We start from the raw sequence: 15,495 nt of genomic DNA on the forward strand, positions 1-15,495 counted from the left end.
TTGAGGAATGCCAAGTTTAAAGTTCAGGTGTTGAAGGTCAGACTTCAGGTGAAAGGTTAAAGTTCAACATACCAGACTTGTAATGTCTGTACAGAGATTAACAAACTACATGTATTAGGTAAAGACATAGAAAGTTGATTTGTCTTCAAAAAAAAAAAAGAAAAAAAGTTTAAATATTTGCAGGATGTCTAACTACATAAAGTCAAATATTAGACATCCAAATGTCATTACCAAAATAAACTGCAGGGTGCAGATTGTCATTTCAGACCAATCTCTAATTACTAACTATTTAATATATCCTGACAATAGATTATTACATTCGATTAAGAAAACTAAAATTGTCCTAATCCCTTTGTAAATCATTTGCAATAATATATGTTTTAAACTTGGTATCTACTTTCACAATATATTAGTTTGCATGGGATTCAAAATGCCCCAACCAGTTCAATGTTTGTTAATTCATGGAAATCTATTGTTTTGTGTCTGCCAGTTTAGATCTGTTATATTGAGTGTAACATGGGGTCAGCTTAAAGAAGGGAGAATTTTGCCCACGAAAAGAATATAACAAATAATGACATAATTGAAAGCTAAATACATTGAACACGCACATTGAACTCGAAGTAGGGGTATAAACCTGTATAAATAGACAGAATAATAAATATATAAACCTTGTAATCAATATTATTCTATTAAAACTATAATATCAAGCTATAATTTAAGTACATTATAACAATATAAATCAATAATTTATTATATATACTCGTTATTATACTCTTTATTTATATCAGTCAAATAGAATAAATAATACAACACAGAACTTCATCATTTACCATGATTGTTAATATAAAAACTTTCACATTAAAACAACTAATTATTCAACTGGACCATATGTTGGTATATCTATATAATTTATTGTCACATGATCTATTTGAAGATTTTAAGTCATTATTTCTATATATTCAAGTCATTATTCCAATACTTTTTCGAATATATAAAGATACTTTCCCACAATTATCTTACTAGAAAAATACAGTAAACTTTGCATAAGTCGGATCTAAGTGGACTGACCAATTTTATCTGAGTTAAGGAAAGATCCGAGTGAGCCGAAGACCGAAATTCATTCTTAGCCGGATAATAATTGATTGAAAGGCACATTTCAAGCTTTTGATCGTATGTGCGAGTAGATAACTTCGGTTTTGGTGCGAGTAGATAACTTCCATTTTGTCGCCATCTTTGAAAAATGTCCTAAATTTTCCCGGAAAGTGTCAAAGCAGACCGTGAGTTTCGAGTTTTCCGGGAAAATTCTATTATATAGAGTCGCGTCAAATAGGTTGATTTGAGTCAAAATGATAGTGGAAAGTATTTTGAGGCTCTGTGCATGGAATACCTATCCGCGTTTTAGACCATCGGGACGAAACTGACAGAGAAATTCTGAACGTAATGCCCATCCGACTTAGGCGAAGGAAAAAAGCCGGAATTAGACCAAATAGACCAAATATTTTGGTCAGAGTCGAGCGAAGATCCGACTTAGGAAATCCGACTTACGCGCAGAAATTTAGTAAGAAATATGTGCAGGATGAAAGGGTCCAAACAATTTTATCCAAGTTAAGCGAAGATCCGACTTATGCAAGGATTACTGTACTGGATTCCTTGAAAAACACCCATGGAGCGCATACAGGACAAAAATGTAAGGGTTTCCCCAACTGGCAACCCGACGATTAGGGATGTCTGCTCGAGTGACGTCAAAGGTTGCACGTGAAGATTGTCCGATCTCTCAGCGTTAGTGAGTGGGCTTGGAAAAAGTGAGAGACTTAAACGTACAACAGTTTCTGAGATGAAAACCACAGAAAAAGACGTGGGCAGTGGATAATCCGAGAATTTAATTAGGCTTTGATATTTCGGATAAATGGACAGCATTTAAAGACAACATTGTCTTGTATATGCAACCTGGACAAACATGACTTCTTTTAATAAGATTTTTTTTTTGTAGCTTGGGTATTTTTCCTCACAATTTGAAGCAAATTATTGATAGATTAATTAGATTGAATATGTTTTTAGTCCAAATATATCATCAAATCACACAGTTTGTACATGGGAAGGTATCTTTAAATTCATTATATCACTGCTTTCTGAATATTTCAAGTCATTATTCGAAATCCAATGAATATGATCATTTTCTAGAAACTTTTACTTTTTTAAATCAATATTTATTTTTCTATTTTAAAAAATTAGATATTTCCATGTTAATTTTAATATCAAATATTTCACAACTGATCCTCATTGACATCAAATAACGAAAAACTAAAAATTCTGTTTGAACAGCCTTGAGTGAGCTCTACAAGTGACAATCAAAATGGTCGAAGTTACTCAAGTTAGTACCAAGTGTTCGTTGACAGCATTAAACTTCCACATTCAACTTAAAAGCAAAGTACAAGTTATTGCAACTGGACAAATTCCTAATTTCTGTTCACAAAAAAAGATCCTTGTGACAAAATCCAATTGCATCTGATTGATAAGAGCATCTAAAAACGAGCCCGATATAAATATTTTAGTGCACGCATTACACACAGCTCTTGTCCTGACATCTTGCAAGATAATGACCACATTAAAATTGTAGATTGATCAGAAAGTTTCCCATAGAAAAGTTTTTCCAAAACATTTTGGTCAGATATATTTCTGGTACGCGTTATCAGTGATTACTGTATAATAGTTCCAAGAATAAATACATCTTTCAATAGTAAAAGTGCTCTATTCAAATATAAAGTTGACCTTACCGAAATATAAAGTTGTCATGAGCCCCACAATTAACAATAAAATTTAATCCTACTGGCACATGAAAATAATACTATAGTCAGAGTACAAAAAACAACCCTCACATACCCTTATTATACAAGTAGGAATGGTGTAATAATATCTGTCAACAATACAAGAAGGAAGATATAATTGGTGTACTAGGAAGTGATACGTATATACTATAAATAAACCAACATGGCATCTCTGACTTGACATAATGTATTGTTATATATTAGTTTATTACCTATATATATATTGTTGTAAATAATTGAACAGGTGATGTAAATGATGGATGTCCAGGTCATATATTTCTAGTTAGAAGTACATGCGTAATAAATCATATCAGTGTAGACTGGAATAACCAGACGCTAGAGATTGCTGAACATAACTGATTAGAAATTACATTAAAAACAGAAACGATTGAATGTAAATCAGTTTATATACATTCATATATCATTATTATATGCGTTACGACCCATTTGTGTCAATTTCTATGTCCCAAATATTAGCGATTTAGCTCCTTTAACAATGTACTGATGTAAATTTTGCATTACAATTGATCACTGATTACATGTATCATTAACACAATTTCAAATTATTATTTTAATATTAAGAGCTAGAACTAAAAGAATAAGATTAAAAAGTTTACCATATAACATCTGATATTCTTGCAAAATCCAATTCTCCACAGAATAATTCAATTATATACATATACATGTAAGTTGCCCAATATAGATGTTGTTGTATCTCATAATGACATACACCCTACTGACCGAGGTATTAACAGTTTACCTACATTTGTACTAACATGTATTGTACATTTAATGACATGTAATATTCAATTTACACTATGATACATGTATACTACACCCACGTCTACTGACGACATATATGTCATTGACGTATATCATGTCATGAATCTCACAATATATTTCAGTTCCTAGATGGTTTTTTTTTGGTTTTTTGTACTATACATGTATTTTAATGATTTTAAAAAATGCATTCTGTAAGAGATGGCTCTTCTTGCTTTAATAATAGTTCAAATATATCTATACTAGCAGGATACCTGGCTTCGCTCGGGGGTCATAACTCCGAAACCGGAAGTGGTAGACTAACGCCACCTAGCCTATGTTACTCCCCGGTCCGAGCTACCCCTATACCCCAAATTTCAGACTCGGGGTAGACCTAGTGTAGCCGCCAACCCCGAACAGACCGGCTTCGCTCGGGGGGTCATAACTCCAAAACCGGAAGTGGTAGACTAACGCCACCTGGCCTATGTTACTCCCCAGTCCGAGCTACCCCTATACCCCCAATTTCAGACTCGGGGCAGACCTAGTGTAGCCGCCAACCCCAAACAGACAGACAGACAAACGACAGTCACAAATATTAGTATAGATATATGGAATTTTGGGTATAGGGGTAGCTCGGACCGGGGAGTAACATAGGCCAGGTGGCGTTATTCTACCACTTCTGGTTTCGGAGTTATGACCCCCGAGCGAAGCCGGGTATCCTGCTAGTATACTAATATTTGTGACTGTCGTTTGTCTGTTCGGGGTTGGCGGCTACACTAGGTCTGCCCCGAGTCTAAAATTTGGGGTATAGGGGTAGCTCGGACCGGGGAGTAACATAGGCCAGCCACTTCCGGATTTGGGGTTATGACCCCGAGCGAAGCCGGGCATTCTTCTAGTATAATATAATGAAAATGTCAGTAAAATTACTTTATTCTGAACTTAGTTAAATAAATGTTAGAAGTTTAGACAAGAAATAGCATAAACACAATTTTACCTATTGCTAAGATAAACAAGCCAACAGTGAGGCTGATGTCCCCCGCCTAAATAGGAAAATAATTAGAGGACACATATAAATTTATCACAAATAAGCGGAACGGACAGACAGACAAACAGACAGACGGACGAACCCATTTTAATAGTTCCCTGCTTTCTTCGAAAGGCGGGGGACAATCAAAGTAGGAGAGTTATTGTTTTCCAAAGTCTCGACCAATCAAATTGCGTATCGCTCTGCTTACCCTGAGCAGAAAATGCTCATTATCAAACTTAGTCAAGGTATTACTGTAATGAAACTATACACCAAGTTTCATCAATCTCACTTAATTAGAACTAAAGTTATCGTGTCCCAAAGCATCAACCAATCAAATTGCTTATCTCTGCTTACCCTAAGCGGAAAATGCTCATCTTCGAACTTCATCAAGGCATTGACCTAATCAACACATACACCAAGTTTGAACATTCTAGCTCAATTAGGAAGAGAGTTATCGTGCCCCAAAGTATCAACCAATCAAATTGCTTATCTCTGCTTACCCTAAGCGGAAAATGCTCATCTTCGAACTCCATCAAGGCATTGACCTAATAAACACATACACCAAGTTTGAACATTCTAGCTCAATTAAAAGTTATCGTGTCCCAAAGCATCAACCAATCAAATTGCTTATCTCTGCTTACCCTAAGCGGAAAATGCTCATCTTCGAACTCCATCAAGGCATTGACCTAATCAACACATACACCAAGTTTGAACATTCTAGCCCAATTAGGAAGAGAGTTATCGTGTCCCAAAGCATCAACCAATCAAATTGCTTATCTCTGCTTACCCTAAGCGGAAAATGCTCATCTTCGAACTCCATCAAGGTATTGACCTAATAAACACATACACCAAGTTTGAACATTCTAGCTCAATTAGGAAGAGAGTTATTGTGTCCCAAAAAGTGTGACGGACATAAGAATCATCCATTTTTGATGCACTTAATATCTCAGTCATCAGATCATCTAGAGAGTTGATTATAGGCTTATCATGTGAATAAATGTCTAAATAATAAAATATATAACATTTGAGGCCAAAAGAAAGACCTGCAATAGGCAGATTTACCTCTAAAATAATGAATAGAATTTAAGAGACAAACGGTTTCAAAGATAAATACAACAAGGTATATTCTTTGCTATTTATTCAAACCCACAAGAATTTGGCCCACAGCCAGATGATGTTCTTTTATGCCAATGTGTGTACACAGGCTTACAACCAGACAACTCTCTACTTGTCAACCTGTAGGTAATAAAATTAACCTCACCTTGGTTCTAATAAGCACTGCACAAAGAGTCACACTCAAAAGAGCATGGCACTGTCACTGACAAATCACTTGGAAACAAAGCACATCTTGTACAATTTCTTATTCTCGGCTTACTCCTTCTAGAACAACTGATTCCACTTCTAACACAAGCTAATAAATCCGACAATTGTATTATCATTTGAACTTCACTGATGAACCAACAGCCACAACTGTCCTTTACTAAATTTACTAATAAACCTCAAAATCTTCCCATTACAGTTTAGGTCCTATCTAGTATAAAAAAATGTTGGGCAATATCTGTGAGAAGACTCCCTTGTGGTGTGGGTGTGTGTGATAGTCAAACACAACAAGTACAATGTAGTTTAAACTTAGGTTCTATTACATATATCATAATACATAGTAAGGGGGCTTCATTCACAGCTTAGGCCACTCCAATACAATTGTTTGCCATAGTACTACGGTAATGCTATTAAAGGGGAAGACCAACAATTTTCAATAAGGTTTCCATAAATAATAAATATATATTTAGAAATAATCCCTCCTATAACATATGCAAAAAATAATTTGTAAGCGAGAAATTAATTTTTATTGATACCGGAAGAGACGTAGTTGGTTCGACACGCTCACTGGTCACTATAGTAAACATACAAACTTGGAGTAAGTTTAGCGCTGTATTTTGTGATCGTTTCGCCGTTTGGCAGAAAATCTGATGAAAGGTAATCTTTATTAGGATATTAAGAACAAGAACTTACGTTGTTTTGAAAGTATAATATACAACGCGTTTGTGTAAATTAAGTTTCTAAACCGGACACTGTGACACAATTTAAGCCACATGGCTAATTGTTTACATCACGTGATAGCTGGCACGTGACAGATATTAACCGAACACAAATTGGCGACCTATTCGGCTAGCGACCTATTCGACCGATCCAGCTGGCAACCTGTTCGTTGGCAACCTATTCAGAATAAATTCAACAGTCGCCCAAACTCATCTATTTTTATCAACCAATAAATTCCAACGTAACGTCTATCAAATGAAAGTAGAATATATTATCATTTATCCATTCCTTTAGCTCAGAATAGAGATGTAATTTCGCATTATCTTACAAAATTCTGGACATCCAACTAAATATATTCCGAAAGCTGATTAAATAAGCTTTCGAAATATTATTAGTAAAAGTTGGCACAATCATATTAAAGGGGTGCGCTCTCATTCTGAATAGGTTGCCAACGAACAGGTTGCCAGCTGGATCGGTCGAATAGGTTGCTAGCCGAATAGGTCGCCAATTTGTGTTCGGTTAATATCTGTCACGTGCCAGCTATCACGTGATGTAACCAATTAGCCATGTGGCTTAAATTGTGTCACAGTGTCCGGTTTAGAAACTTAATTTACACAAACGCGTTGTATATTATACTTTCAAAACACCATAAGTTCTTGTTCTTAATATCTCAATAAAGATTACCTTTCATCAGATTTTCTGCCAAACGGCGAAACGATCACAAAATACAGCACTATACTTACTCCAAGTTTGTATGTTTACTATAGTGACCAGTGAGCGTGTCGAACCAACTACGTCTCTTCCGGTATCAATAAAAATTAATTTCTCGCTTACAAATTATTTTTTGCATATGTTATAGGAGGGATTATTTCTAAATATATATTTATTATTTATGGAAACCTTATTGAAAATCGTTGGTCTTCCCCTTTAATTTATAGGGATTCAACCAACCAATTCAGGTAACCATGAATCAGAGGTCACTGGTTTGCTCAGTGTTTACGAGAAAGTTATTTCATTTCTTACTAATCCAAGCCAACGTTTTATCAAGACAGAAAACAAGTTATTGTTTATTATTCTAATAGTATTCTCTTTATCAAACAATGACACTATTGCATGTATTATGAGCAATTATTACCACTACTTCAAAAAGTTGGAAATGAAATGAAATGGAGTTTAACGTCCTACTGTTCTGCTCCTACATGTATACTGGGCTAATGAAGACGGGCATACGCCATATTCAGTGTGCTATAAGGGAAATTTTGCCCGGGCAGCGGCACTGTCGATCGTCTACTCTTATATCGAATTCCAGCTGCCAAGGAATCTTTTACGTGCATTCCAATGTATACACGGGTCCTCAGTTTTTTGTCTCATCCGAAAGACTAGACAGCTGTGCTTGTCACGCCCTCCGTTCTGCACCACTGACAAGGGGAAACTATGTCGGAAAATCAAAAAGTTGGTACATGTACTATTACCAAATGTTTTGAATTAGCCATTAGGGTAATCAACTTTCATCATCTTCATAGTATTTAGTAAATACTATTTAAATAATTAGTATACATGTAAATACTATTTACATGTATACTAATTATTTAAATAGTATTTAATACTATTTACACGTACATGTATACTAATTATTTATGTCACATTCAAGCTAATTAGTGGCATCTGTCTGAATGGTCATCATTAAAAGATGCATTAGGCAAAGAGCTGACAGTTCTCGCTAAAAAAGCTAAAATATAGACAATGAAATGGAAATATGTTGAAAATTTCGTAATTTCTTATTTTGAGTGGGGTTATCATTGCTACAGTTGTTCGATAATAAACAAAGTCTCGAATATCCATTTTTAAATTAATGAACCACCAATCGTATTTAAATCTATTGTAAATTAAAGCCATCCGAAGTTCTAGAGAGTTGATTATGGTCCTAGATGGCATGTTAATAAATGTCTAAATAATGATTTACTGCCATTAGGTAGTGTTTGCTCTTGTATAATACATCATTATGTTTTTGTTCTTATTGGTGCCATCTTGCACTTGATTGAGGAATGTGTTTTGTCAATAAACAATTTGTAATAATATTTTTTAACTATTTCCTAGTTAGAAAAGAGACCATGTAATAAAAAAAGTTATTTAGCTTCTTTCTAAATCTAAACTCAATTTTACACTGTATAACCTGAGGTCAAGTTATATCCCTGTTCATGGGGAAGTCCCTGGTTTTACAAGGTAACTGTTGATAAAAGAAAGTTTAAGTACAAAATAATTAAAATAGACCAAAATGCTTGTCTGAAGTTTTTTGTTTATAACAATGTGCCATCAGGAAGTGATTGCTACTTTATCATACTCGGTAACTTATTTGTGAGCTTCTCCCACAAAACCAGGCTCTTGGTCATTTTTTTAAAACATAGCTGGCAGCATATTTGAGTAGTCCACAGCCTAAGCTTTCCAAAAATGCAATTCTTTTTAAATATATTACATCATCTGGAGTTTGGCTCATTCACGTTAACAAGAAGGCATAGTTTCATGGGAACGGGTCACATTTAAGGAATTCTCCAATTAATAACTTGGGGAAATATTATAACGTAGAATTTGGGGATAGTAGTTAGGGAGGGACAATTCCATTGTGATTTGTTTTGTAGAACAAGACTAATTACATTGCTGGATATGATTTTTATAGTGGCCTTATATATTCAGTCAATTATGTATAAGGATTTTTCAAGTACAAGCGATAACATTAACAACCTTGTCATTCATAGATCACATGACTGTTACCGGTATGTACAGTAAGTACGTAAGTAATATTATCTATGTATATTAAGTAAGAATATTAAAAAATAAATGTCACCTTGTAATTCTATATTTAGAGAGGATGGGGTGAATAAGGTAACCACAATTCTTAGGAGTGGTTATCTTAAGTCCTAATAAAAATAATAGACAGTATTTTCAATAATAGACAGTATTTTCAGTATTAATATTAATCCTTTTTAAAATTTTGTTAGTACATGTGTTTTAGATGTGGTCAATAAATAAATGAGACCCATAATAACGTAAGAGAAATGGCTCTCATAACTGGGTGTGGTATCTGATATTCTAGAAGAACAGGTTAAATTGATTTGATAGTACCTTTGTTGTTGGTTGCTTGCAATGTCTGTTACAGACAGAATACTACATGTATCAGTTTATTTGTCTATTTCACATTAATATAATTTAAAATCATGACATTTTGATTCTTAGTAAAATTGAACTGTGACTTTAATAAATAGTATGTACATGTATCAAAATTATTTGATAAATATTATTGAAGTTATAATTAATAAAGTTCCTAACATTGATCCCAAAATACAGTAGTCTTTGAAAGGGTTAATTATTGAAATACCATTTTCTTGTTATTGTATCAGAAAATTCTAGTAAAAAGCAACGCTTGTTATTATCTGGCCATTACTGGTAATAAATTGCACATTTCATTACTTACCACATGTAGATCTTGCAGACAATTCCATGTAACCAAGGAAACATGACAATATGTCATTATCCAGTGAAAAATCATGTTTTTAATTAACCATGTAATAATTAGATAGTATAAGTTAAGATATTCACGACTGGATTATACAGCTATACATATGTGTGTCCCTTTTTAACATGATAAAATTCATCAAAAATTTCTGTCTTTTTAAAAATAATTAGTGACATTATACTGTCGTTATCAAGGTTTTTCAGGGTAGCTCATCAGTCATTATTCTAGATAAAGGATGGCTCAGTGACAGTGTAGTAAAACTGATTTATATATAAAGAAGCCACCTAACAATAACATATAAATATATTTTACAGTGAATCAAATGAGTTAATACTGTGCATAAGAAATGTTTATCCATTTCTTTGATAGACCTACATAGTACAAGCTTCAATTAATTGAAGCTCTGTGGCACTTTTTTGCAAAAATACAAACTTTCATGTGGGTGGATATTACATGTATTTATCACTTCATAATGTCACTTACTGTGTAACATTATTTTGGTTGCTAAATGCCAACCAATTGTATTTGGTTTGTAATATTCAGTTAATGACATTATAACAATGTTTGTAGATGCCAAAATTATAGAGTGGCTGGCTATTTTAAAGTATTATACCTATTGTTAATATACCTAAAAGAACTTATCAACAAGGCATTTGCACCATCAAGGCTACACTGGATAATTTGGACTATGTATTTCCTTGAAGAGCACAGACTCTATCATACTTTAATCATAGCCAGGGATGTCGGCTGACCAGTCTGAAGGCCGCATTTATACAGTAGCCTTTTTAGTTTTTACACAGTATAAGCGTTATATACATGTACAGTACTAAATATATCGATTTTTGATTGATATGATCAGTCATTCAGTTTTTAAATTGAATGTTTATGCAATTTCTATTAACTAACCTTTTGAAATAAAAGTTTTTAAAACTGATTCATGTATGTCCATATTTATCTGTTTATTTACTTTGTTTACAAAATAGAAATAAAGTGAAAGTAGAACATGCATAAAGTGTTAGCATTAAATAATAAAGTAATAAAGATAAAATGTGGCTGCTTAAAACATTGACAATTTGTCTAGGGAATGCCTGAGCGCCACTTTCTGTATTGTGTAATTTGTGTGAAAGCCAAGCTCGGAATTGTAAAGAAATTAGATCAAATTATGGAAACCTGTGTTTCATGACCAAGGTTGTATGCCAGCCAAAGATAAAAAAAAAAAAAAAGTATATTCAAAGGTTGTTGAACCAAGTGATCAACTGGGCTGTTGTAGTGATATCTGGGAAAACCACTCTGGTTATTGACCTTTATTCACATAAAATGAGCTTCTTCCAATTAGTATTAATATATGACAATTAATGTAGGTAAAACTAATTAGTTTGACAGATGTGTACAGTACTAAACTTTATTTATATTTATAGGCACCATAACGTAAAACAATACAGTAGGGCTGCAACGATACACCAGGCCACGATACGATTAATATCGCGATGCAGTTTTCTCGGTCCACTGAACGAATTCCATTCTTGTCATAATTTACGGGAAATCCAAAAAACTCCCATACTTGTGACTTATACTTGGCAGAGGGATTTTCAATTTCTACATTATTTTTGTCGCCCGTACGACCTGAATTTGTTGACGAATGCATCATTATTAAAAATATTCTGTTGCTGAATCAATTCAATGGCTGGCTCGTATTGCTACAACAATTTCAGCCAATGGAAAGCTTTCTCGTTGTCAGGTCAGTCGTAGATGAGAGAATGGCAAAGAAAATAACAATACGAAATTTGAATGTCAAAATATTATTATACATTGAAAATATAGAAAAGATAATTGTGCTGATCATTGTATGCACCTATCACCATTCTTGCACAGTAGTCTTATTACAAATCGCATATTACTGACGTATTTATAATAATATGTTGTATGTTTTTTCCGCATATTATTCAAGTGTGTAATTTGCAAGTAACCTAATTTCATGTCTGACTTGCTTATCCAGACTGATATTTTATTTTATTCTTGACGAAATAGCTGAAAGTCTCGAATTATTCACGTGCCGAAAGCGAGTTAACACGTACTCGCTGAAAGTAAAAAAAGTTATTTTACTCATAGACTTATTTAGGCATTCCTCGTTAGGATATTTAAACGACAGAATGTCAGTCTATTTTTTTTTTAATTTTGGATAACGAATCGCGATACGGACATTGATTGTATTGTGCATCGTGGATTTTTAAACTATCGCGGTTCATCGATTCATCGATGAATCGTTGCAGCCCTACAATACAGCGATCGTGAGTGACATATTCATATATAAAAATATGATTGACCATAATCATTTCAGCTGAGCTAATCAATAAAAAAAAACAGGTCTTTACATTTACTTTTGAATAAGAATTCATATCAAAATTAACAGTACATACATGGGTGAAAGAAAACATGCATTATCTATTGAACACATTTTTTTGTACCCGCAGTCTGAAAGTAAAATAAAAAAATTAAGCTCCATTCTATACATTTCATCAAGAACGTCACTGTGTCACTTATCAATATCGTATTACTACGGTATATCAGTAATTTGATTTTTTTCAATAAACCGAGGAGAAATGAAATTTTATAGTTTGATTTGAAACATTTATTTAAAAGAAAACTGAAAAAATTGATCTGTAATCCATGTGTTATTAATGAAAGATCAACATTTCTAAGTCTGTGTATTATGTAGGCCTATAAATAAACTGAAGCTTTTTAATTTAAAACTCTTGTGCATCACATCCTACTAAAATACAGTTCAATAATTTTAAAATGTATAATGTCCAATATTCACATACATGTATCAATATTAGGGTTGTTATTTATTTATCTGATCTAGATAGATTGTGTAATGAAAAAAATATTCATAAAAAATGTCAAAGTACATGAGGAATTTCACAATAGTCTGATTAACTAAGGTATATAATATAATCAGTCATGTGTAACGATTAATAGAGTGGGTGGGAGAGTTTTAAATCACAGTGTGTGCCGGTCGGTGTCGGTTTATGGGTTGAATACTAATAATGTATGATTCTTTGTTCAAGGGTAGCTTATAGATTGAATGAAACAAAATCACAATCATAAACTGTCTATTTCTTGATCACATTCAGAATTGTGACTAACAATAAATAATAACGATATTGAGCAATATCATTTCATCAGACTAAATCACAAAGTTTCTTGACCTTAGCTACTTGTCTACAATCTGTGTCAGTCCCAAAGTCTCACTAGTGTGTAGATTTCGCCTGTCTGTGAAATCTGAGTTACCGAGCTGGAAAGATCGAGAAAATCAAACTCATTTCAGAGAACTAAAACAATTTTTGACCACAACTATTTATACAACTATGACAATGTACTATTTTTCTAACCATAACAAGAGTATAATAGAACAATCGGCATAAATAATTCGGTTTTGACTGGTTCAGAACTACGCCACTAGAGAAGTGATATTTTGTCTGTGAATTATGAAGTCGCATACTGTCGAGTTCAAGTGCATTATTTTCAACGAAAATCTACGATCTACTTTTAAAAAATTTTATACTGGTACTCACCGCTTTAATGTCGAACATTGAATGTCTTGTATGATTAAAACCTCGCTTAATCAGCGAGAAAATTGACAAAAATATACTAATTCAGTTGGACAGCTTCCCCAAACGTGCTTTCCTTTAGAGAAAATGGCCGCTTGCGTGACGTCACGATATATGGAATGTTGGATTGAACTCACGTGAGTTGTAATAAAACCAGCCGATATCAGTCAAATTTTAAAAACATTTGCTAAGATCTCGAATTCGTTTATTTAATTTGAAGTGATACACCATTACCATACATATAACCAAATTTCATCATCTCGCTTTCATTTTCTTGTGAAACATTTGAAATTGCGTCCAACGAAAAATCAATCGAAAGTAGACAGTAACTAAAAATAGCAAGGTGAGATTTCGTATTACGAAGTTTCCATTCAATGATAAGAATGACACCGAGCGTGTTTTATTAAAGGACATTCTAACTCTTATCATTGTTTACCACATAATATCTATAAATAACAATCCTCTGATATTATTTGTATACAATCAAACCATCTCTCCAGGATTACACTGACAAATTTCACAATTTCTCGAAATAGTTTAGTTTATACATGTAGTGTAGGCCTACTGTAGCAAATACTTTATATTATTCCCATAGCAGTATTGTCAACAAATGAGTTTGGAAGGTTTTTTTTTTCTTTCTTTCTTTCTTTTTTACACACATTCACGTAACTGGGTTAAAAAAAGAAATGATAACACGGTAACGTTCTCGTGTCGACAATGTTTTTAAAAATATCTCATCAAAATACGCGATTTGGACAACTTCCTTGATATTCATTGATAAGACAATCAACAAAAATAAATGATCGAATCTTATAATAGCATCGATCAGAACGGAGAAAAACTGTCTCATAGTCATATGGTTGGATAGGCCATATTGCTAGCTTTGAATGAAATGGGGTTTGCATTTCTACATCGACTGGGCTATAAATGATTATGAAGACGGACTTACGCCACTCAGAGTCAGTGTGCTATGAGGAAAATTTTGCCAGGACAGCGGTCTACTCATAATATTTGAATTTCAACTGTAGCCTACGCGGGGCCACGGTTTTTGGCCGCATCTGATCAACTTGAAACCGCCCTTGTCAGACCCTACGTCCTGCACCACTGACAAACAGCGCCGGAAATCCCAAGGAACTTTCTCGGTTAACACCGGGACCCAGTCAGTGTTTACTCACCGAGTGACGGCGGCAGCTTCGTATGAAATATTCGTTGGATCGCAATAGGTGGCGTGTGTGTTTGGGGGCGGGGGCGCTCACACACAAAAAATAGTCAACATAATCTTGTGTTATAATTGTCATATTGTTATAATTTTATGTACATGTTTATATTGTATGCTGTCCTAAATGGATGTTTCGATGCAATAAAATCTTATCTTATCTAATGAATTCCATAATGCATTCGATAATTTTTCTTTTGTCCCGCATTAAAGAAGTGCGTGGCCATTTCAAAAAAGGTCAAAGAAATTATATCGCGTTGTGATGCGAACGTAATCAAGACATATTCCTTCATCTAATACAGATACACATACGACATGAAGGCCAACTTGTTAAGAAAGAGTAGAATAGCTTATGAAATATACAGCAAGGTCAAATAAAAGTCACCATGAAACTGACACTTTACACCTAAATCAACGACGACGTGTCCTTTAAATAATACATAATATTGTTTCTGGGTTTTCCCGATATGCATATCAATTTATATTGTGGTATTATGGTATTGGTG

The 15,495-nt window shown here is 33.7% G+C and overlaps 1 protein-coding gene across 2 annotated transcripts in view; it reads right to left on the reverse strand.

The window, feature by feature from the left end:
* Nucleotides 1-13,897, reverse strand: part of LOC126808738 (protein tyrosine phosphatase type IVA 1) — a 31,124-nt gene extending 17,227 nt beyond the window's left edge. The window contains exon 1 of one of the 2 annotated variants that reach the window (XM_050533677.2): nt 13,738-13,897. The gene's annotated coding sequence lies outside the window, so the exon portion shown is untranslated. Of the gene's footprint in view, nt 1-5,872; nt 5,890-13,737 lie in introns of those variants that run through there. The other variant, XM_050533678.2, reaches the window with a different exon arrangement.
* Nucleotides 13,898-15,495: the final 1,598 nt, after the last annotated feature.

The sequence above is a fragment of the Patella vulgata genome, chromosome 1, assembly GCF_932274485.2.
Source record: "Patella vulgata chromosome 1, xgPatVulg1.2, whole genome shotgun sequence".
NCBI classification, from domain to species: Eukaryota; Metazoa; Mollusca; class Gastropoda; family Patellidae; genus Patella; species Patella vulgata.